We start from the raw sequence: 24,225 nt of genomic DNA on the forward strand, positions 1-24,225 counted from the left end.
TCCAATAGGTTTATTTGGAAGCACTAGCTTTTAGAGCACTGCTCCTTCAACAAGTGGTTGTGGTGAAGGAGCAGCACTCCGAAAGTTAATGCTTCCAAATAAACCTGTTGGACTATAACCTGGTGTTGTGTGATTTTTCACTCGGTCAGTCGTGACATAGAGTCAGAGAGATGTACAGCACAAAAACAGACCCTTCAGTCGAACTCGTCCATACCAACCAGATAAACTAAGTTAATCTAGTCCCATTTACCAGCATTTGGCCCTTATCCCTCTAACCTTTCTATTTATATACTCATCCAGATGCCTTTTTAATGTTGCAATTACACCAGACTCCACCACTTCCTCTGGCAGCTCATTCCATACACACGTCACCCTCTGTGTGAAAAAGTTGCCCTTTCGGTCCCTTTTACATATTTCCCCTCTCACCCTAAAGATATGCCCTCTAGTTCTGGACTCCCCCACCCCAGGAAAAAGACCTTGTCTGTTTATCCTATCCATGCCCCTCATGACTTGATGCACCTCTATAACCTCAGCTTCCAACGCTCCAGGGAAAACGTCCTCAGCCTATTCAGCCTCTCCCTATAGCTCAAGTCCGCCAGCCTTGGCAACATCCTTGTAAATCTTTTCTGACAACATTCTTCCAAAAGGAGGAAGCTCAGAATTGCGCACAATGTTCCAAATGTTGCTAACCATATGTCCCATACAGCTGCAATATGATGTCCCAACTCCTATATTCAATGTTATGACCCTAATAAAAGAAAATGTACTAAACGCCTTCTTCACTGTCCTATCTATCTGAGAGGAGAAAGTGAGGTCTGCAGATGTTGGAGATCAGAGCTGGAAATGTGTTGCTGGAAAAGCGCAGCAGGCCAGGCAGCATCCAGGGAACAGGAGAATCGACGTTTCGGGCATAAGCCCTTCTTCAGGAATGAGGAAAGTTTGTCCAGCAGGCTAAGATAAAAGGTAGGGAGGAGGGACTTGGGGGAGGGGCGTCGGAAATGTGATAGGTGGAAAGAGGTCAAGGTGAGGGTGATAGGTCAGACTGGGGTGGGGGCGGAGAGGTCGGGAAGAAGATTGCAGGTTAGGAAGGCGGTGCTGAATTTGATGGATTTGACTGAGACAGGGTGGGGGGAGGGGAAATGAGGAAACTGGTGAAATCCGAGTTCATCCCTTGTGGTTGGAGCGTTCCTAGCCGGAAGATGAGGCGTTCTTCCTCCAACCGTCGTTTTGTTGTGGTCTGACGATGGAGGAGTCCAAAGACCTGCATATCCTTGGTGGAGTGGGAGGGGGAATTGAAATGTTGAGCTACAGGGTGGTTGGGTTGGTTGGTCCGGGTGTCCCAGAGGTGTTCTCTGAAACGCTCCGCAAGTAGCCGGCCTGTCTCCCCAATATAGAGGAGGCCACATCGGGTGCAGAGGATGCAATAGATGATATGTGTGGAGGTGCAGGTGAATCTGTGGCGGATATGGAAGTTTCCTTTGGGGCCTTGGAGGGAGGTGAGGGGGGAGGTGTGGGCGCAAGTCTTGCACCTCCTGCGGTTGCAGGGGAAGGTGCCAGGAGTGGAGGTTGGGTTGGTGGGGGATGTGGATCTGACGAGGGAGTCACGGTGGGAGTGGTCTTTACGGAATGCAGTGCTCTAAAAGCTAGTGCTTCCAAATAAACCTACTGGACTATAACCCAGTGTTGTGTGATTTTTAACTTTGTACACCCCAGTCTAACACCAGCACCTCCAAATCATGACAATTCACCTAGATGACATTGTAATAACACGGAAAACTAATAAGGAGCATTTAGAGAACTTGGATATCATCCTCAGACATTTTTCCAAGGCAGGTGTATGAAGGGAAACATTCCAGGCCACCCCCCAACAAGGTGATCAATCGGGCTACACACACACACACACACACCCCACAGTGCTTGGACTGGTAAATTTTTCTGTAAGTTCATATACAACCTGGCATCCATCCTGGTACTTTTTTTTCATTTATAGGAGTGTGTGTTTAATGAATGGCCCATCTGTTACTGGCAGCTTCCCATCCTATCAAAATTGAAACGATCTCCTAAAGCATCTGTATCATGTATTAATTTCTTCCAGACATTAACATGACATAAATAATTATAAATTAATATTTCTGTTCATCTTTCCTATTCCTACAGAACCCATGATGGGACTCCAGTAAGAAACCTGACTGTCCTCTTGTAGAGGACAGTAAGAAACCAGTAAGAAACCTGACTGTCTACCAAGATCCCAGAGACAAGTGTCGTATAGGTGCTTGCCTACGTATGCCAGAACCAAACTGGCAGCCATCAGAACCTTTATGTCTTTCAACGACAAACAATTCTTGGCCAAAATGTTTTTTCTCAAAATGAACCTCTGCCTGATATGTGTACATACACATGTGTGTATAGGCACTTGTGTCTGCGTGATTTGGTTTATTTGGAGGGGTAGACATTTATATTTCCATACTAAAATTTGCGTGCATCAATCAGCATTGTATCTTCATGGAGCAAGTTCTAGTTTATAGTAAACCAATAATTTTGTGCAAATAAAGAAACACAGTTAATGGATCTTTTTAAGACCATAAGACATAGGAGAGGAAGTAAAGCCATTCAGCCCATCGAGTCCATTTCTCCATTTAATCATGGCTGATGGGCATTTCAACTCCACTTACCCACACTCTCCCCGTAGCCCTTAATTCCTTGCAAGATCAAGAATTTATCAATCTCTGCCCTGAAGATATTTAACGTCCCGGTCTCCACTGCACTCCATGGCAGACCCACAGGCCCACCACTCTCTGGCTGAGGAAATGTCTCCTCATTTCCGTTCTAAATTGACCCCTCTAATTCTAAGGCTGTGCCTACGGGTCCTAGTCTCCCCGCCTAACGGAAACAACTTCCCAGCGTCCACTCTTTCCAAGCCATGCATTCTTTCGTAAGTTTCTATTAGATCTCCCCTAACCTTCTAAACTCTAATTAATACAATACCAGGATCCTCAGCCGTTCATTGTATGTTAGGCCTACCATTCCAGGGATCATCCATGTAAACCTCCGCGACACGTTCCAGTGCCAGTACGTCCTTCCTGAGGTGTGGGGCCCAAAATTGGACACTGTATTCTAAATGGGGCCTAACTAGAACTTCTATAAAGTCTCTGAAGCACATCGCTGTTTTTATATTCCAACCCTCTTGAGACAAATGACAACATTACATTTGCTTTCTTAATCATGGACTGAACCTGCAAGTCAACCTTTAGAGAATCCTGGACGAGCATTCCCAGATCCCTTTGTACTTCGGTTTAATGAATTTTCTCACCGTTTAGAAAATAGTCCATGCCTGTATTCTTTGTTCCAAAATGCAAGACCTCGCATTTGCTCACGTTGAATTTCATCAGCCATTTCCTGGACCACTCTCCAAAACTGTCTAAATCTTTCTGCAGCTTCACCACCTCTTCAGTACTACCTGCCTAGAAGTGGGTACTGCAGATGCTGGAAATTAGAGTCAAGATTAGATAGTACTACCTGCCTGTCCACCTAACTTTGCAGCATCCGCAAACTTCGCCAGAATGCCCCCAGTCCCTACATCCAGATTATTAATATATAAAGTGAACAGCTGCAGCCCAACACTGAACCCTGTGGTACACCACGGCTGCCATTCTGAAAACTAACCTTTTATCCCAACTCTCTGCCTTCTGTCAGGCATCCAATCCTCAATCCATGCCAGTAGCCCACCTCAAACACCATTGGTTCTCACCTTACTCAGCAGCCTCCCATGAGGCACCTTATCAAAAGCTTTTTGGAAGTCTAGATAGATACCATCCACTGGGTTTCCTGGTCTAACCTACTTGTTACCTCTTCAAAGAATTCTAACAGGCTTGTCAGGCTCGACTTTCCCTTACTAAATCCATGCTGACTTGTTCAAATCTGACCCTGCACTTTCAAGAACTTAGAAATCTCATCCTTAATGGTGGATTCTAGAATTTTACCTACAACCGAGGTTAGGCTAATCGACCTATAATTTTACATCTATTGTCTTGATACTTTCTTGAACAAGGGGTTTACAAAAGCAATTTTCCAAACATCTGGGATTTTCCCTGACTCCAGTGACTTTTGAAAGACCACAACCAATGCCTCTGCTATTTCCTCAGCCACCTCCATCAGAACTCTAGGATGTAGCCCATCGGGGCCAGGAGATTTTTCAATTTTTAGACCTTTTAGCTTTTTGAGCACTTTCTCTTTTGTAATGGCTACCATACTCAACTCTGCCCCTGACTCTCCTTAATTGTTGGGATATTACTCATGCCTTCCACTGTGAAGACTGATGCAAAGTACTTATTAAGTTCTTCAGCTATTTCCTTATCTCCTATCATTAGCCTTCCTGCATCAATTTGGGACAGTCCAATGTCTACTTTTGCCTCTCGTTTGTTTCTTATGTATTGAAAGAAACTTTTACTACCATTTCTAATATTACTGGCCGGCTTACCTTCATATTTGATCTTCTCCTTCCTCATTTCTCTCTGTGTTATATTCTGTTTTTGTAGTCTTCCAAATCTTGTGATTTCCCAGTGCTCTTGGCCACTTTATAGGCTCTCTCTTTTTCTTTGATAAATTTCCTGACTTTCTTTGTCAGCCATGGCTGTCCAATTCCCCCCACCCCCGGATAATCTTTCTTTTATTTGGGATTAACTTCTATACTGTGTCCTCAATTACACCCAGAAATTCCTGCCATTGTTGCTCTACTGTCTTCCCCACTAGGCTCTGCTTCCAGTCAATTTTCATCAGTTCTTCTCTCACACCCCTGTAATTACCTTTCTTTCACTGTAACACCATTATAACCCATTTTGCCTTCTCTCTTTCAAACTGAGGACTGACCTCTACCATATTACGTTTGCTGCGTCCTAAGTGTTCCCTTACTTTAAGATCTTTTATAAAGTCTGTGTTGATATAAAGTCTGGCTCATTACATAGCACTAAGTCCAGAATAGCCTGCTCCCTTGTGGGCTCCATCACGAGCTGTTCTAACAAACCATCTTGTAAGCATTCCATGAATTCCCTTTCTTTGGATACCCTGGCAACATTATTCACCCAATCCACCTGCATATTGAAGACCCCATGATCACGGTGAATTTGCCTTATTGACATGCTTTGTCTATTTCCCGGTACATCTTGCACTCCTGGTCCTGACCACTGTTATGAGGTCTGTATGTAACTCCCATTATGGTTTTTTTGCTTTTGTGGTTCTGTAACTCCCCCCCACACAGACTCCACATCATCTAACTCTCTGTCATTCAGTGCCATAGATTTAATTTCATTCTTAACCTAACAAGGCAACTCTGTCCCTCTGCCCATCTCCTTGTTTTTTCGAGAAGTTGTAAATCCTTGAATGTTTAACTGCCAGTCCTGAACCCCTTGCAACCACGTCTCTGTGATGCCTACCACATCATAATCATTCACAATTTGTGCCGTTAATTCATCTACTTTGTTGTGAGTACTATGAGCATTCACGTAAAGCGCCTTAATGCTAATTTTCTCATCCTCATGACTTCCAACATCTCTAGTAATATGTCCTAAGATATCCAACCTTTTTGCTTCATTCCTAGTCTGCCTTGAACTTAAATCCTGCACACACGCTAACCTGCTGCTTATCTTTCTACTTGCCTCCATACTCCCTGTTGATTTCACTTTCCCTTCCCCCCCCGCCTCACAAGTTTAAAGTCCGAATGACCACCCTATTTATCCCTTTCATTAGAACACTGGTTCCAGATCGGTTCAGGTGGAGACGGTCCCATCGGTACAGATCACCCCGGTTCCAAAACTGATTCCAATGTCCCATGAAATGGAATCCCTTTTTCCTACACCAATCTCTTAGCCATGTGTTTACTTTCATAATTTTCTTATCCCTATGCCAATTAGCATGTAATTCGCATAGGGATAAGAAATCAGTAATCCAAAGATTATGACCCTTGAGGACCTGTTCTTCAATTTCCTTCCCAGTGCTTGATAATTCCCAAATGATCCTCCTTCCTAGCCTTGCCTATGTTGTTAGTGCCAACGTGAACCACAACAACTGGATCTTCTCACTCCCGCTCCAATATTCTTTCAAGCTGGTCGGAGATGTCCTGCACCCTGGCACTGGGCAGGCAACACACCATGCGGGATTTCTGATCCAGCTCGTAAAGGATACTATCTGTCCCCCTAATTATAGAATCCCTATAACAATTACTTGTCTTTTTGCTCCCCCCTCTTGAATGGCCTTCTGCATCATGGTGCCGTGGTCAGCTGGCTCATCCTGTCCATAACCCTTTTCCTCATCCACATAGGGAGCAAACATCTTATACCTGTTGGACAAGGTCAAGGGCTGAAGCTCCTCCATGTCTGAACTCAGAATCCCCCTACCTGCCTCACTTACTGAATTTGAATTTGAATTATTTAATCTACCAAGTGCGATTGCCTCCTGAAACAAAATGTCCAGGTAACTCTCTCCCTCCTGGATGTGCCGCAGAGTTTGAAGCTCAGATTCCACATCATCAATTCTGATCCGGAGTTCTTCCAGCAACCAACACTTGCAGCAGATGTGGTCACTGCTGTTCACAATGAGATCAGCCAGCTCCAACATTTTTAATCTATATTATAAAATATACGATTAGCCATATCAGGAACTGGGTAAAATAAGTGAATTTATTTTGTGATCGATGGAATTGTGAAAGTAACGAAAGAGTTTGCTCTTCTCCCATCTCTATTGTAATGTTCCAACAGTTTCAAAAGATTATGAGTTACTATGATGACAATTTCAATAAGTGTCTATTTTTGTTTATCACTGTGTGCAAGTTTCAAATCAATTTTCCAAAATACAATTTATTTTGTCTCAACTTTATTGAAAGACAACAGAGTTTTTAGACAAACAGGGAAATCACTAAGTTTAATGATCTTGTGGTGGCAAGTTCAATAACATTACTAGAATTTATATCAGTTTTATGTCATGCTCTGATGGTATTTTCCACTTCCATATCTTATTTATTTTATTTTTATTTAGATTCCCTACAGTGTGGAAACAGGCCCTTCGGCCCAACAAGTCCACACCGACCCTCCATACAGCAACCCACCCAGACCCATTCCCCTACATTCATCTCTGACTAATGCAGCTAACTCTACAGGCAATTTAGCCTGGCCAATTCACCTAATCTGAACATCCTTGGACTGTGGGAGGAAACTGGAGCACTTGGAGGAAACCCATGCAGGTACGGGGAGAATGTGCAAACTCCACACAGACAGTTGCCCAAGGCTGGAATCGAACCTGCGTCCCTGGCGCTGTGAGGCAGCAGTGCTAACCACTGAGCCACCGTGCCACCTCTGAAATCAATGTGTGACTTTGATGTACAGAGTAAAATATTACATTCTTCTGTTTTCTTAAATGTCATTAAAAATGTACCAAAACAATATGCAGCTTAGAAACAGCTGTTCAATAATTTTCATGATGTACACTGTGTCCATCACACTCAGCAAGAACTTGGTTTGTGGTTGGCAACTGTGATCAGAAGCAAATAGATCAATCATGTGGTGTTGACTACAAGTCTACTGAATTCTTTAGGGTATATTACCATTGGGAATACAAAATAAGTGATTACAGGACAATAAAAACAGATGCGGTCTCAAGATCTTAGAGTCCTTTAGTTGTGAGATTGAATCCAGCGTCTACATTTGTTTAGTTGTTGTCTTGTATCGGCATTAGTAGTGAAACTTGTACAACTCAGTGAAATGACATTTTCCTCAGTTGCTATTTCACTGGGCAATTCTTTTTGATAGGATATAAGTTATGAGAGAGCAAGAGAGATTCTTTTTTTTCTTCTCTTCGCGTTGGGCTCAAATGTAGCCAATGAAATAGTGTCCATTTGTGTTTTCCTGAGCATGCTTTCATTTTTTTTCCAAGTTGAGTACTCCTCAGAATGGTCCCTGGATAAGGGTCTCCAATTCTTTATGATATGGAATGAGATACCCCCAAATTGTTATGTTCCTGGGTGAGGAGGTACGAAGCTCTGCTTCTTTACTCAATCACTCGGTTGCAGGAAGGTTAATTTGAAAAGAGGCCTGATACCAAACAATGACTAGGCAGAATACGGGAAGGAGATAGAATACTTGGTGTCGCGGTACAACGATAACAATCTCTGCCTCAATGTCAACAAAACTAAAGAACTGATCACTGACTTCAGGAAGAAAGGAGGACACACCCCTATCCACAACAATGGAAACGAGGTGGAGAGGATGGATAACCAATAATCTGGGAGAAAGTGAGGACTGCAGATGCTGGAGATCAGAGCTGAAAAATGTGTTGCTGGAAAAGCGCAGCAGGTCAGGCAGAATCCAAGGAGCAGGAGAATCGACGTTTTGGGCATAAGCTCTTCTTCAGGAATGACGAGGGTGTGCCAAGCAGGCTAAGATAAAAGGTAGGGAGGAAGGACTTGGGGGAGGGGCGTTAGGAATGTGATAGGTGGAAGGAGGTTAAGGTGAGAGTGATAGACCGGAGAGGGGGTGGGGGCGGAGAGGTCGAGAAGAAGATTGCAGGTCAAGAAGGCGGTGCTGAGTCCGAAGGTTGGGACTGAGATAAGGTGGGAGGAGGGGAAATGAGGAAGCTGGAGAAACCTGCATTCATCCCTTGTAGTTGGAGGGTTCCTAGGCGGAAGATGAGGCGCTCTTCCTCCAGGCGTCGTGTTACCATGGTCTGGCGATGGAGGAGGCCAAGGACCCACATGTCCTTGGTGGAGTGGGAGGGGGAGTTAAAGTGTTCAGCCACAGGGCGATTGGGTTGGTTGGTGTGGGTGTCCCAGAAGTGTTCTCTGAAACGTTCCGCAAGTAGGCGGCCTGTCTCCCCAATGTAGAGGAGGCCACATCGGGTGCAGCGGATGCAGTAAATGATGTGTGTGGATGTGCAGGTGAATTTGTGATGGATATGGAAGGATCCCTTGGGGCCTTGGAGGGAAGTGAGGGGGGAGGTGTGGGCACAAGTTTTGCATTTCCTGCGGTTGCAGGGGAAGGTGCCGGGAGTGGAGGTTGGTGGAGGATGTGGACCTGACGAGGAAGTCGCAGAGGGAGTGGTCTTTCTGGAACGCTGATAGGGGAGGGGAGGGAAAGATATCCTTGGTGGTGGGGTCTGTTTGGAGGTGGTGGAAATGACAAAGGATGATTCGATGTATCTGGAGGTTAGTGGGGTGGTAGGTGAGGACCAGTGGGGTTCTGTCCTGGTGGCAATTGGAGGGGCGGGGTTCAAGGGCGGAGGAGCGGGAAGTGGAGGAGATGCGGTGGAGAGCATCGTCAACCACGTCTGAGGGGAAATTGCGGTCTTTGAAGAAGGAGGCCACCTGGGTTGTTCGGTATTGGAATTGGTCCTCCTGGGAGCAGATGCGGCGATGGCGAAGGAATTGGGAATATGGGATGGTCCTCTCAAATGTATGCGATGGTCAAGAAGGCACAACAACTCTGTTTCTTCCTCATAAGGCTTAGGAAATTCAACGTGTCCATAAGGACCCTCACCAACTTTTACAGATGTACCATAGAAAGCATTCTATCTGGGTGCATCATGGCTTGGTACAGCAACTGCTATGCCCCAAAGTAAAAGAAGTTGTGAACACAACCCAGACCACCACACAAGTCAACCTCCCATCCATGGATTCCATCTACATTTCTCGTTGCTGAGGAAAGCCAGACAACATCATCAAAGACCTCTCCCACCCAGGTTATACTCTCTTCCAACCTCTTCCGTCAGACAGAGATATAGAAGCTTAAACACACGTACCAACAGGTTCAAGAATGGCTTCTTCCCCACTATTACCTGATTGCTGAATGGACCTCTCTAATTTCAAATCTAATGTTGATCTTGCTTTTGTACACCTCCTGTGTAGCTGTAAACTTGTATGCCTTGCTCTGTCTATACACTCTATGTTCTGTATGTTCTTGTACAATATGATCTGCCTGTAATGTATGCAAAACAAAACGTTTCACTGTACATGTGACAACAATAAATCAAATCAAAAGGAAACCTTTCCCTCATGGATTTTTTTCATAGCTACTTGTGTTTTAAAAGGAGCCATTTAACATGAAGTTTAAAAAGAGAGCTTAACTCTTCAGCATGAGTTCCTGCAGCCGAAAACACAGATTAAGCTAAACACCAAGATAGAAAGTTGAGCTCACAAATTGGCCCATTACAAGTGTAGGTTTTCAAGTTAGTTACTAATGGAGTTATGAAGATCGAACGAGAAACTGCCAAACTTCATTCTGTACATGTATTAACAGTAGTTGACAAATGTTTTTCATTGCAACAGTCAGTAATTTTCCAGCTATAATCAGATTAGGCACTGTCTTCAGTTCAATGTACGATGAAAGTACAGCTGCTTTTATTTCCATATGTTAATGGAAGATCAATTGAAAAGACAACGAATCATTTCTTTGCTAACTTTTCCATAGTGAATTGTAATAACAATTACCAGTGGGCTTTGCACTCAATCAATTAGCAGGCACTATTTGTAAACACTTTTATTCCCTATGAAACAAGAGGTCTTCTGTGTCACAAAAGGGTTCAATATAAATATGTGAAAACTAAGATTAATATACAGTTATGACATGGAGACAGACCGCCAAACCAAATCAACCTTTAAATCTCTGTGTTACTGCTGAGCAAATGCCGATTATGCTTTCCGCAATGGAAAGTAGAACTGATGGGGTGGTAATTGGCCGTGTTGGATTTGTTGCTTTTTTTGGTGTACAGGAGGTATGTAGGCAATTTTCCACATGCTGGGTAGATGCCAGTATTGTACCTGCACTGGAATAGCTTTGCTAGGAGCTCAGCAGGTCCTGGACAGGTCTTCAGTACTATTGCCAGAATGTTGTCAGGGTCCATAGCCTTTGCAATATCCAGCACCTCCAACTGTTTCTTAATATCAATATATCAAGAGTGGAGTGGAGTGAACTGACTTGGCTATGATGCTGGGAGGAGAAAGTGAGGACTGCAGATGCTGGAGATCAGAGCTGAAAATGTGTTGCAGGAAAAGCGCAGCAGGTCAGGCAGCATCCAAGGAACAGGAGAATCGACGTTTCGGGCATAAGCCTTTCTTCAGGAATGAGGAAAGTGTGTCCAGCAGGCTAAGATAAAATGTAGGGAGGAGGGACTTAGGGGAGGGGCGTTGGAAATGCGATAGGTGGAAGGAGGTCAAGGTGAGGGTGATAGGCCGGAGTGGGGTGGTGGCGGAGTGGTCAGGAAGAAGATTGCAGGTTAGGAAGGCGGTGCTGAGTTCGAGGGATTTGACTGAGACAAGGTGGGGGGAGGGGAAATGAGGAAACTGGAGAAATCTGAGTTCATCCCTTGTGGTTGGAGGGTTCCTAGGCGGAAGATGAGGCGCTCTTCCTCCAACCGTCGTGTTGCTATGGTCTGGCGATGGAGGAGTCCAAGGATCTGCATGTCCTTGGTGGAGTGGGAGGGGGAGTTGAAGTGTTGAGCCACGGGGTGGTTGGGTTGGTTGGTCCGGGTGTCCCAGAGGTGTTCTCTGAAACGTTCCGCAAGTAGGCAGCATGTCTCCCTAATATAGAGGAGGCCACATCGGGTGCAGCGGATGCAATAGATGATGTGTGTGGTGGTGCAGGTGAATTTGTGGCGGATATGGAAGTATCCCTTGGGGCCTTGGAGGGAAGTAAGGGGGGAGGTGTGGGCGCAAGTTTTGCATTTCTTGCGGTTGCAGGGGAAGGTGCCGGGAGTGGAGGTTGGGTTGGTGGTGGGTGTGGACCTGATGAGGGAGTCACAGAGGGAGTGGTCTTTTCGGAATGCTGATAGGGGAGGGGAGGGAAATATATCCCTGGTGGTGGGGTCCGTTTGGAGGTGGAGGAAATGACGGCAGATGATACGCTGAACATGGAGGTTGGTGGGGTGGTAGGTGAGGGCCAGTGGGGTTCTGTCCTGGTGGCGGTTGGAGGGGCGGGGCTCAAGGGCAGAGGAGCAGGAAGTGGAAGAGATGCGGTGAAGGGCATCGTCGACCACGTCTGGGGGGAAATTGCGGTCCTTGAAGGAGGAGGCAATCTGGGTTGTACGGATTTGGAACTGGTCCTCCTGGGAGCAGATGTGGCGGAGACGAAGGAATTGGGAATATGGGATGGCGTTTTTACAGGGGGCAGGGTGGGAGGAGGTGTAGTCTAGGTAGCTGTGGGAATCGGTCGGTTTATAGTAAATGTCCGTGTTGATTCGGTCGCCCGAGATAGAAATGGAAAGGTCTAGGAAGGGGAGGGGGGAGTCTGAGATGGTCCAGGTGAATTTGAGATCGGGGTGGAAGGTGTTGGTAAAGTGGATGAACTGTTCATCCTCCTCGTAGGAGCACGAGGCAGCGCCGATACAGTCATCGATGTAGCGGAGGAAAAGGTGGGAGGGTGGTGCCAGTGTAGCTGCGGAAGATGGACTGTTCCACATATCCTACGAAGAGGCAGGCATAGCTGGGGCCCATGCGGGTGCCCATGGCTACTCCTTTGGTTTGGAGGAAGTGGGAGGATTGGAAAGAGAAGTTGTTCAGGGTGAGGACCAGTTCAGTCAGTCGAAGGAGGGTGTCAGTGGAAGGGTACTGGTTGGTACGGCGGGAAAGGAAGAAGCGGAGGGCTTTGAGTCCTTCGTGATGGGGGATGGAGGTGTACAGGGACTGGATGTCCATGGTGAAGATAAGGCGTTGGGGACTGGGGAAGCGAAAATCATGGAGGAGATGGAGGGCGTAGGTGGTGTCCCGAACGTAGGTGAGGAGTTCTTGGACTAAGGGGGACAGGACCGTGTTGAGGTATGCATGGATGAGTTCGGTGGGGCAGGAGCAGGCTGAGACAATGGGTCGGCTGGGGCAGTCAGGTTTGTGGATTTTGGGCAGGAGGTAGAAACGGGCGGTGCGGGGTTGTGGGACTATGAGGTTGGAGGCGGTGGATGGGAGATCCCCTGAGGTGATGAGGTTATGGATGGTCTGGGAGATGATGGTTTGGTGGTGGGAGGTGTGGTCATGGTCAAGGGGGCAGCAGGAGGAGGTGTCCGCGAGCTGGCGTTTAGCCTCCATCCCCCATCACGAAGGACTCAAAGCCCTCCGCTTCTTCCTTTCCCGCCGTACCAACCAGTACCATTCCACTGACACCCTCCTTCGACTGACTGAACTGGTCCTCACCCTGAAAAACTTCTCTTTCCAATCCTCCCACTTCCTCCAAACCAAAGGAGTAGTCATGGGCACCCGCATGGGCCCCAGCTATGCCTGCCTCTTCGTAGGATATGTGGAACAGTCCATCTTCCGCAGCTACACTGGTACCACCCCCCACCTTTTCCTCCGCTACATCGATGACTGTATCGGCGCCACCTCGTGCTTCCACGAGGAAGTTGAACAGTTCATCCACTTTACCAACACCTTCCACCCCGACCTCAAATTCACCTGGACCGTCTCAGACTCCTCCCTCCCCTTCCTGGACCTTTCTATTTCTATCTCGGGCGACCGAATCAACACGGACATTTACTATAAACTGACTGACTCCCACAGCTACCTAGACTACACCTCCTCCCACCCTGCCCCCTGTAAAAACGCCATCCCATATTCCCAATTCCTTCGTCTCCGCCGCAACTGCTCCCAGGAGGACCAGTTCCAAATCCGTACAACCCAGATGGCCTCCTTCTTCAAGGACTGCAATTTCCCCCCAGACGTGATCGACGATGCCCTCCACCACATCTCTTCCACTTCCCGCTCCTCTGCCCTTGAGCCCCGCCCCTCCAACCGCCACCAGGACAGAACCCCACTGGTCCTCACCTACCACCCCACCGGTCCTCACCTACCACCCCACCAACCTCCATGTTCAGCGTATCATCCGCCGTCATTTCCTCCACCTCCAAACGGACCCCACCACCAGGGCTATATTTCCCTCCCCTCCCCTATCAGCGTTCCGAAAAGATCACTCCCTCCGTGACTCCCTCATCAGGTCCACACCCCCTACCAACCCAACCTCCACCCCCGGCACCTTCCCCTGCAACCGCAAGAAATGCAAAACTTGCGCGCACACCTCCCCCCTTACTTCCCTCCAAGGCCCCAAGGGATACTTCCATATCCGCCACAAATTCACTGCACCTCCACACACATCATCTATTGCATCCGCTGCACCCGATGTGGCCTCCTCTATATTGGGGAGACAGGCCGCCTACTTGCGGAACGTTTCAGAGAACACCTCTGGGACACCAACCACCCCGTGGCTCAACACTTCAACTCCCCCTCCCACTCCACCAAGGACATGCAGGTACTTGGACTCCTCCATCGCCAGACCATAGCAACACGACGGTTGGAGGAAGAGCGCCTCATCTTCCGCCTAGGAACCCTCCAACCACAAGGGATGAACTCAGATTTCTCCAGTTTCCTCATTTCCCCTCCCCCCACCTTGTCTCAGTCAAATCCCTCGAACTCAGCACCACCTTCCTAACCTGCAATCTTCTTCCTGACCTCTCCGCCCCCACCCCACTCCGGCCTATCACCCTCACCTTGACCTCCTTCCACCTATCTCATTTCCAACGCCCCTCCCCTAAGTCCCTCCTCCCTACCTTTTATCTTAGCCTGCTGGACATACTTTCCTCATTCCTGAAGAAGGGCTTATGCCCGAAACATCGATTCTCCTGTTCCTATGATGCTGGGAGGCCAAGATGGATCATCCATTCAGCACTTCCACTGTGAATGCTTCAGTCTTATCTGTTCCAATGATGTGCTGGGTATTATGTATATAAGGGCTTCCCCACTAGTGAAGTGTTCTTCCAGTGAGTTATTTAAATGTTCACCACCATTCATGACTCGATGTGACAGGACTGCACAGTTTAAATCTAATAAGCTGTCTGTGGAATTGTTTGCTGCATATACTTTGGCATGTAAGTAGATCTGTTTTGTACCTTTACCGATGACACCTCATTTGTAGGCATGCCTGGTGTTGCTATTGGTATGCTGGGACAATACTACTGCTTTAAGAGGTATGTTTTTACTTTTTATTTCATGAAGGGAGATTGAGGCTGATCAGTCTGTTCTAAGCCAATAAAGCCAGCCTACCAGCTATGTCCTTGGTCAATAATGATGCTGCCGAGCCACTCTTGGTGGTGGAAGTCCTCCACTCAGAGTAACATCCTCATTGCTGTTCAATATAAAGCCATACACGGTCATATGCGGGAGGTTTCCTTGCCCATATTTGATTTGATGCCATGCGAAGTCAGGGGGTCCAGAGTCAATATTGAGTACACCTAGATCACCTCCCTCCTGACTGTATACTCCTGTGCTGCTACCTCTGCTGAGTCTTAATTGAAAAATAATATCCTGAGGATGTGACATGATGGATATTAAAAGGATCCTCCATCCTGTAAGAGAATCTATAATTTGATGTGATTGTTTAAAAACAAAGGTTCACCCACTTAAAAAGGAAATGCAGAGAAATGTTTATTTGACACTCTTTAGAACTCTCTTCCTCAAAAGGAAGTAGAATATTTTTGAATCTTTTCAAGATAGGAGTATGTGAATTCTTGATAAGCAAAGGGGTGAAAGGGTATTGGGGACAGGCAGGAGTATAGAATAATCAGAATAGTCATGATTTTCCTGTGTGGTGGACAAAAGCTCAAGACAACAATGGTCCAGTTTGTACAGGTCATTCAGCACAAAATTCCCAGCCTCTGACCAGCTCTTGTAAGCTACTGTATTTATTTGGCTAGCCCAGTCATGCTCTGGTCACCAAGACATCCATGCAACCTGGTTAGTAATTATGTGTGAACAAGCTTTTTTTTTGATAGCAGTGATAGAAAGAGAAAACTGAGGAAGGACATGAGAGACAGCATGCTATTCCAGTAATGTCTTGAGGCCCCTCAATTTCCATCTCAATAAGTATTACAGGCAGACATGGCTTTAGCTTAAGATCTCCTCTAGAACACACGTCCAAATACATAGCTTGCATGAGGAATTGAAGTGGAATGACAGTTCAGATTATGAAATTAAACTTGCAGTTTGCTGCCAGAATAGGGTAAAACAGAGAGATCAGTTAAAAGAAAACCCATCCCATCAAATGTGGGTAGCACCGCATGTAGTAATTTCTATAGGAATACAAAATAACAAAGTTGATGTTAAGTCAACCAATTTAGATTCGACCACTTGCTCTGCATATTTTATCTCAGTGTGGAATACAGTAGTTCGCGAGTGAAACCAAAATTAACCTAACTAGTATTAACTTTGGCAACCTTAAAAAGATTTAAAGACTAATACTCAGTCTGAATCAGATGATGTGACACTGGCTTAAGTATTCCCAGCTCCTTCATGGTGTGGGAATGGTAAGTCAGTTGGGAAAATATTGCATGATTGAAAAAAATTCGATACTTGACATTGAGGAAAAATAGAAATTTCTACCCAAGGTTTGAACAACAAGATTAGATTCTAACAAGTGAGTAGCATTAGCCCTATTTGCATGCTTTTAGGTTTCATTAGTTCCTACCCTTGCCTCATTTACTATGTTTTCTGTTCTGTCATGCAAGAAACTTACATTCCCCATTTCCATGTTGGAGTTGGTACCTCGTGCCTTCAGCTCACTGCTCTGAGCTTCCAACTTGGCTAGCAGTCGCCAACACAGGGTATGCTCCACAGGCAGTGACTGTTGGCACACTGAATAATACAGGAAGGAAATAAACCCTTTGGTCCAACACATGTGGGTGGACCAGGCATCCCATCTGATCTAGTCCCATTTTCCAGCATTTGGCCCATATTCCTCTAACCTCTTCCTATTCATACACCCATTCAGATGCCTTTTCAATGTTGTAATTATACTGTCTCCACCAATGACTCTGTAAGCACATTCCATGTACGCAGCACCCTCTGTGTGAAAAGGTTGCCCCTCAGGTCCTTTTTTAATCTTTCCCCTCTCACCTTAAACCTATGCCCTCTAGTTTTGGACTCCCATTCCCTGGGGAAAAAGATCTTGGCTATTCACCCTATCCATGCTCCACCTGATTTTATCAACTTCTATAAGGTGACCTCACACTCCAGGGAAAAAGCTCCAGTCTATTCTGCTTCTCCCTATAATTCAAACCGTCCAGTCTTGGCAACTTCCTTATAAATCATTTTGGCACCCTTTGAAGTTTAACATCCTTCCAGAATTGTACACAATATTCTAAAAACAGTCTCACCAATGTCCTGTACAGCCGCAACATGATATCACAACTCCTATACTCAGTGTTATGGCCAGTGAAGGCAAGTGTGCCAAATGCCTTCTTTACTACTCTGTATACTAGCAACTCTACTTTCAAGGAACTATGCACCTGCACCCCAGGTCCCTTTTCTTGGCAACAATCCCCAGGGGCCGACCATTAACTGTATAAGTCCTGCCCTGATTTGCCTTACTGAAATGCAACACCTCACATTTATCTAAATTAAACTTTATCTGCTACTGCCCGGCGCACTGGTGCACCTGATCAAGGTCCCATTGCACTCTAAGATAACCTTCTTCACTGTCCACTACACCATCTAATTTGGTGTCATCTACAAACTTTCTATATTCACATTCAAATTATTTATATAGATGAAAAGCATTGGACCCACCACCGAATCCTGTGACACACTGCTGGTCATGGGCCTCCAGTCTGAAAAGCAACCCTTTATCACCATTCTCATCACCTATCTTCTGACCAATTTTGTATCCAATTTACTAGGTCCCCCGGACTCCATGTGATCTAACCTTACTAACCAGTCTACCATCTGGAATCTTGTCAAACACTTTGTTGAAGTCCATTTTGACAACATCTACTGCTCTGCCTTCTTCAACCTTTGTAACGTCTTTGAAAAACTCAAGTTAATGAGACACCACTTCCCACGCACAAAACCATGCTGACCTTGCTTTCCTTGCCTTTCCAAATGCATGTAAATCTTATCCCTCAGAATCCCCTCCAACAAATTATCCACCATTGACTTAAGGATCACCAGTTTATAGCTCATTGGCTTTTCTTTAGAGCCTTTCTTAAATAATGGCACCAAATTAGCTAACCTCCGGTCTTCCAGCACCTCACCCATTAATGTCAATGATACAAATACTATAATTTTTCCACAATTACAATTTCTTACTGTATTTCTGTGGCATGGCTTGTGCTTCGTACATGGGAATAAGGACCACTCTATTAAAGATCAATGTAAAGCTATTCCATTACTCTCTTACAGAGTGCTCCAAGACCCACTCTTTTTATTAGAAAAATAGATAGCAATGTAGATGACATTCTTCTTACGCCCATTTACCTCATTTACTTAACAAGTTTTATCCAGTATTTAAGGCTTCAAATAAATTATTTTTAATGTTTTGTGCAATACATTGCTTTCATCGTGTTTATTGCATATACTTGTGTAAAACAAAAGTTGGACGGTTACAGCAAAGAAATACAGTGACTCCAAACAGTAAATATGCAAACAAATTGCATGACAGTTACATTAACATGGAAATCTTTTCCATAGATAATTATGAAATATATAAAGTGCATATGCATCTAGACAGGAACTGATAAAGTAAACAGATACAGCAACTACTTAAGATTTCTGTCCTAACTGCAACTGGTCAGAAGGAATTGTACCTATAACAATAATACTTAGAATGGCTGGATGCCATCTTTTTTTAAAAATCACCAACACTGAACCACAGGATTTTATAGCTCGTATAGAAACCATCCAGAAATCCACAGAAATGTTTTGGCTCAGTTTCAAAAACAGATGGGAAACACATGAGCAGTTAAATTGCATTTTTGATGTTTGGTTGGGAGTTGCATGAAGTGACGATCCATGAGCACTTCTGTTTGAACATTATCTGACTGCTGGAAAGGATCCTTCTTTTATATAAAGGAACATTTCTTTCTCAATTATAAGTACCATTTGCTTTAATTTCCACAGATTTCTTTGCATAACTGATGTTGAAATAAAAATCTACGTGAAATTGCAAGATTTTTTACCAACAGCAGTATCAACTAAGTTTGCCTCAGGTATGTACAATTTTCAAAAACATTTACCATTAAAAATTTTTTAATGTACATATAAAATTTATTAAAAATATTGATTAGTAAAGTTGAATTCAGATATTCAAGCTGTGCTTTGCGATTTTCCATTTATTTCTTGAATATATTTTAATAATTGTTTGTGAAACTCAGTCGAATTTCCTGAAAGAGTGTTTGAACATCCAGACATACCAAATATGCATATTGTGAAAATCTTCTTCATTCACAAAAACATTGCGAGTCAAATGGATCCTAAACTTTATTTATTGTTTGTGAGAAACTACTTGATCATGGTTAAGCAAGTTATTTTAGATGCATTTTACGTTCAAAACTATGCTAAATTTTGAAATGACTTCCAACTAGTTGAACTAGTTGAATATAAATATTGAAAGTTACCCAGTGCAAAATAGTGTCCATTTTTACACTTGAATGATTCTCAGAAGGTAATGCTACTTACTGCATAAAACACATGGAGAAAGTGAGGACTGCAGATGCTCGAGATCAGAGTCGAGAGTGTGGTGCTGGATACATGACCACATTAGGGTGGCATGGTGGTTCAGTGGTTAGCACTGCTGCCTCACGGGACCAGGGTTCTCTTCCATCCTCAGGCGACTATCGGTGTGGAGTTTGCACATTCTCCCCGTGACTACATGGGGTTCCTCTGGTTGCTCTGGCTTCTTCCCACAGTCCACAGATGTGCGGGTTAGGTGAACTGACAATGGTAAATTGCCTACAGTGTCCAAAGATGTGTAGATTAGGTGCGTTCGTCATGGATTACGGGGATAGACTAAGGGTTGGGTGCGATGCTCTTTGGAGGGTCAGTGTGGACTTGATGATGGGCCTACTGGCCGGCTTCTGCACTGTAGGGATTCTATTACTTCTGAACTTCTCTTGGAAGTTATGCCTAAAAAGATCTTAGTAAAAAGACACCAACAAAAACCTCTTTCTTGACAAGTGATAATGATATTTTGTATTTTATTATTGCTTAAAGAACATATTTGGATATTCTATAAGATAATTGGTAGAAGAGCGAGGGTGTGAGCCAGACAGAATGAGGACTTTTTTTAAGTGAGTTGTTACAGTTTAAATTACAATGCCCAATTGGGTGATACCAGTTTCTACATGAGTTTCAAAAGGGGAAAAGTGTAAACTGTGCTTTTCAACTATAAGTACTATCTGGAAACAATTGGAGCAAGACATTTCTAATTGCAGAAGCATTAATGTATTAGGATCGGTCAAGCGTATAATCAACATGACAATATTCTCACAGATAGGAAGTTAGATTTCTCAAAAATGTATTTGAGACAACAAATATTCATAATTGCTTTGAAATATTTTGTTAATATTCTGCAATGTGCCGACATCTTAAAATGAAAGAGACATCTAACTGTTACTGCAATAGAAGGTTAGCAGATTGAAACTAATTTAGTTAACATTTGCACTGAATATACTCATACATCAACACAATCCTCAGTGAATGCTTACGTTTTTGCCAACAAAGTTAAACTAATTCAGTTAGAATTTATAACCTCTTATGAAATACTTGGCATCTATTTATTTTATATTGTCATACTTTGTTATGACATAATTTATTGATTACCCAAGTAACACCAATTTTTACAATGTTAATACCTTTGTCTTAAATTTCAGTCCAATAGTTGTTATTTTCTCTATCTTGCATACTCCAGAGCTTAGCATTCTCTCACTAAACTTTCAGTAGCAATCAGATGCTTTCAATTCAAAGAAAAATGGTCAAACCCTATTGACAAACCTTTCAAACAAATGTTCTAATAAGTAAACTTAATCTTGTATTTACTGTCCAACATCCTCAATAAATAGTCATTGATTTCCAGGTTCTTCCTTGAGGAGTTCTAAAATTGAGAAGGATGACTTTCAACTTTAGGAGGGTTGAAGGTTCACCCGATTATCAGATCTCGATTATGTAGGATACCTGATTTCTACTCCGTTGACTTTAAGGAAAGAAAGATCAGGCAGAGTGCATAAAACATAATTTAATATGGTTCAGTTTTGAACTCCTGCTGAAGTAGAATGTTACCCCTGAGTATTAGTGCACTTAGCAAATAACTTGCTCTCCCATCCAAAGCATCTGACTACAGTGTGCCCCTAGGTACCAGAGCAGTCCTCTTACTTAACAAGAAACAAAGAACTGACGGTGCTTGAAATCTGAAACAAAACTGGGCCCAAAATGACTCTGCTTTCTCTCCACAGATGCTGCCAGACCTGCTGAGCAATTTCTGTTTTTGTTTCGGCTCTTTTCCTTGTTATCCATTAAAAACTGAATGCATGTCAAAGACATCAACTTTCCCATGTTACACAAGGTCACATGAAGTGCTGGTTGATTATCTTATAATCAACTAATACGTTTAGATTTGGCAGGTGGTTTGATAAGACAGATATCTTTCCTGCTACCAACCCGATCCACTTCTTCAGGTTGGGGATTGGCACCAATAAACTCTGGCTCACCTGCAATAGTGGCTGGGCTCTTTCAAGCTAACAAGCTGAATGCTGGGTCTTCCAGCTCATAGACAGGAGAGCTCCCATACCAGCTGCTTTCGCTAGACAGAGCCAACTAATTTCTTAAAAGGGAACGGCTATTCTCCCCTTCCTTAAAGGAGACCTTTCTAAAACAGAAAAAAGCATTTTCAATGCAAAATTGTTAGAAAAAATGTTACTTTTCGAATTTATACACGATGCTCTGAAAGGAACACAGTCCGGCAGTACCAGCTTCTTCAGTAAACATCTCCTCAAAAAGGCAATGATTAATTTCCATTTTTTAGCACTGAATTTAGTTAACACTAATCAGCTTTATCTTGTGTTCCAAGTCAATCATCAGTCAAACTGGGAATTATTTTATCTGGAAGCAAAACCAGGATATAAATAAGGTTTCTTCTGAACCACTAAACCACTTCTGAAAAACTATTCCTTACGGAACAAATTTAGTGGATGTATTTCCCAAATAACTTTGAGATGACAGAACAGTAATTAAAGGGTTAACAGTCACGTAAACATTAAGACAAATAAAAGAGAGACTGTATGGCAAATGCCTTTTTGCAAAAGCAACTCCAACCCTGAATCAAAGGCATGACCGCAAAGCAACATTACCTCATAACTTTTATGATACCGACACGCAAGAAGTCATGCACTCTACTGCGCATTAGATGATATTGTTTTCTTTAATGAAAATGCAATAGAGCATTATTAACATATTTTAAAAGTAAATAATTGCAGAGACTGAAAATGTGGAAGCAAAACTGAAAATGTTGAGCACTCAGCTTTTAAGTCAGCATTTTTGAAAAGAACAGAAAAGTTGATGCTTCAGATACAAACCCATCATTGAAAGTGGAGGTACTACAGGTGCACAATGTTAAAAGTAAAGGGAGTATCAGACACCAAGACATTTACAAGATACAGAGAATGGGTGACAAAATGGAAGCTCCAGGTCGCAGATATTAAATCATGGATAAGCAACAAATCAGAAGACGCTCCAGTGAGCCAAAAACATGGAAGAACAAAACACTTTTTGTCTTTGAAGATGCACACCGTCCTGACCCCACAATGAATTGATGTAGCGCTCATTTTAAGTTTTTCCTGCACCACCCTGAAATATGTTGACACAATCATACCACATTGCCAGGATTGCCTGCCAAATAGAAAATGAATGTTCCAATTAAAATCTGAAAGTAATGCAGGTGAGACGGCTTTAAAGTGCTTAACACAGAAATCACAGAAAATGCATTGAGTAACATTGTAAGTGCATACGACCAAAGACAGAGAGCTCAGATCATACATGGAAAAGGGATTTGAGATGGCAAGTGACAGGGATCTGGGGGTTCCTACTTAAGGACAGAATGGAATTACATGTCAATGCTGACATTTCATCCAAATTAATTACCTTTTTCTTAATTTGTGGGATGTATGCTCAGTGGTAAGATCAGCAATATTTCCCCATCCTTAGTTGCCTTGGAGAAAATGGTGGTGAACTGCCTTCTTGAACCACTGCAGTTTATTTGATGTCAGTACCTCCACAATGCTTTTAGAAAGGGAGTTCAAATTTTTTGACCCAAAGACATTGAAGGAATGGCGATATATTTCTAAGTCAGGATGGTAAGTTGCTTGGAGGAGAACTTGCAGGTTCTGGTACTCCTATTTATTTACTTCTCTTGTCCTACTAGATGGAAGTGTTTGAGAGTTTGGAACGTACTATCTAAGGAGCCTTGGTGAATTTATGCAGTGCGTCTTATAGATGGTACACTTTGCTTCAAGTATTGTTGAAGCTAAAGTCATACAGGCAATTGGAGGATATTTTATCATGGTCCTAACTTATGCCTTGGTAGTTGGCAGGATTGAGAAGGTGAGTTACACTCGACAGGATTCCAAGCCTCTGATCTGCTCTTGAAACTACAGTATTTTAGTGGCAAGTCTAGTTCAGTTTCTGGTTAGTGATAACCCACAGGATGTTGATAGTATGAGATACAATGATTATAATGTCACAGCGTGATGGTTAGATTCCTTCTTGTTGCAAATGGTTAGTGCCTGGTACTTGTATGCTATAAATGTCACTTGCCACTTGTTAGCCCAAATCTGGATTTTGTCCAGGTTTTGCTCCATTTGGACATGATCTCCTTCAGTATCTGAGGAGTCACAAATGGTGTTCACAGGAACACCTCCTGTGAGATATCCTGGAGCTGAGGTGACTCATCTCCAAAAACCATAACCATCTTCCTTTGCTCCACGTATGACTCCAACAGAAACATTTCCTAAATTCCTGTAAGATATAGATTTGCTATGGTTCCTTCATACGACACTCGCTCAAATTAGCATTGATGTCAAGTGCAGCCACTCTCATCTCATCTCTTAATTCAGCTCTTTTATTAATGTTTGAACTCAAGCTGTAATGAGGTCATAAGCTGAGTGGCCCTAGCAAGACACAAAACTGAGTGTCAGGGAGCAGGTAATTGAAAAGGAAGTGCTGCTTGATAGTATTGTGATGACCTCTTCCCATCACTTCACTGATGACGAAATAGACTGATGGTCTGGTAATTAGCTGATTAGATTTGTCCTGCTTTTTGATCACAGGGTATAGCTGGATTATGTCCCCTCATTGTCGATTGTTGTCACTATACTGAAACAGCTTGGCTGGCAGTGCAGCAAATTCACCAGGATACATCTTCAGTTCTATTTGTAGAATCGGCAATA

General features: G+C 43.7%; 3 protein-coding genes across 10 annotated transcripts in view; 2 read left to right on the forward strand and 1 right to left on the reverse strand.

Annotated features, from left to right (window-relative positions):
- Positions 1-7,430, forward strand: part of ecm2 (extracellular matrix protein 2, female organ and adipocyte specific) — an 89,627-nt gene extending 82,197 nt beyond the window's left edge. The window contains exons 13-14 of one of the 3 annotated variants that reach the window (XR_015759370.1): positions 2,158-2,269; positions 7,027-7,430. The gene's annotated coding sequence lies outside the window, so the exon portion shown is untranslated. Of the gene's footprint in view, positions 1-2,157 lie in introns of all 3 variants that reach the window. The other 2 variants (XR_015759371.1, XM_087994210.1) reach the window with 2 other exon arrangements.
- Positions 1-24,225, reverse strand: part of cenpp (centromere protein P) — a 348,725-nt gene that overhangs the window by 92,483 nt on the left and 232,017 nt on the right. The window lies entirely within an intron of this gene.
- Positions 18,866-24,225, forward strand: part of aspn (asporin (LRR class 1)) — a 41,047-nt gene continuing 35,687 nt past the window's right edge. For both annotated transcript variants that reach the window (XM_087994219.1, XM_087994220.1), the window contains exon 1: positions 18,866-18,996. The gene's annotated coding sequence lies outside the window, so the exon portion shown is untranslated. The remainder of the gene's footprint in view (positions 18,997-24,225) is intronic.

This window comes from Chiloscyllium plagiosum, unplaced genomic scaffold, assembly GCF_037043375.1.
Source record: "Chiloscyllium plagiosum isolate Xiang-an unplaced genomic scaffold, Cpla_swu_hap1 HiC_scaffold_14, whole genome shotgun sequence".
Classification (NCBI taxonomy): Eukaryota; Metazoa; Chordata; class Chondrichthyes; order Orectolobiformes; family Hemiscylliidae; genus Chiloscyllium; species Chiloscyllium plagiosum.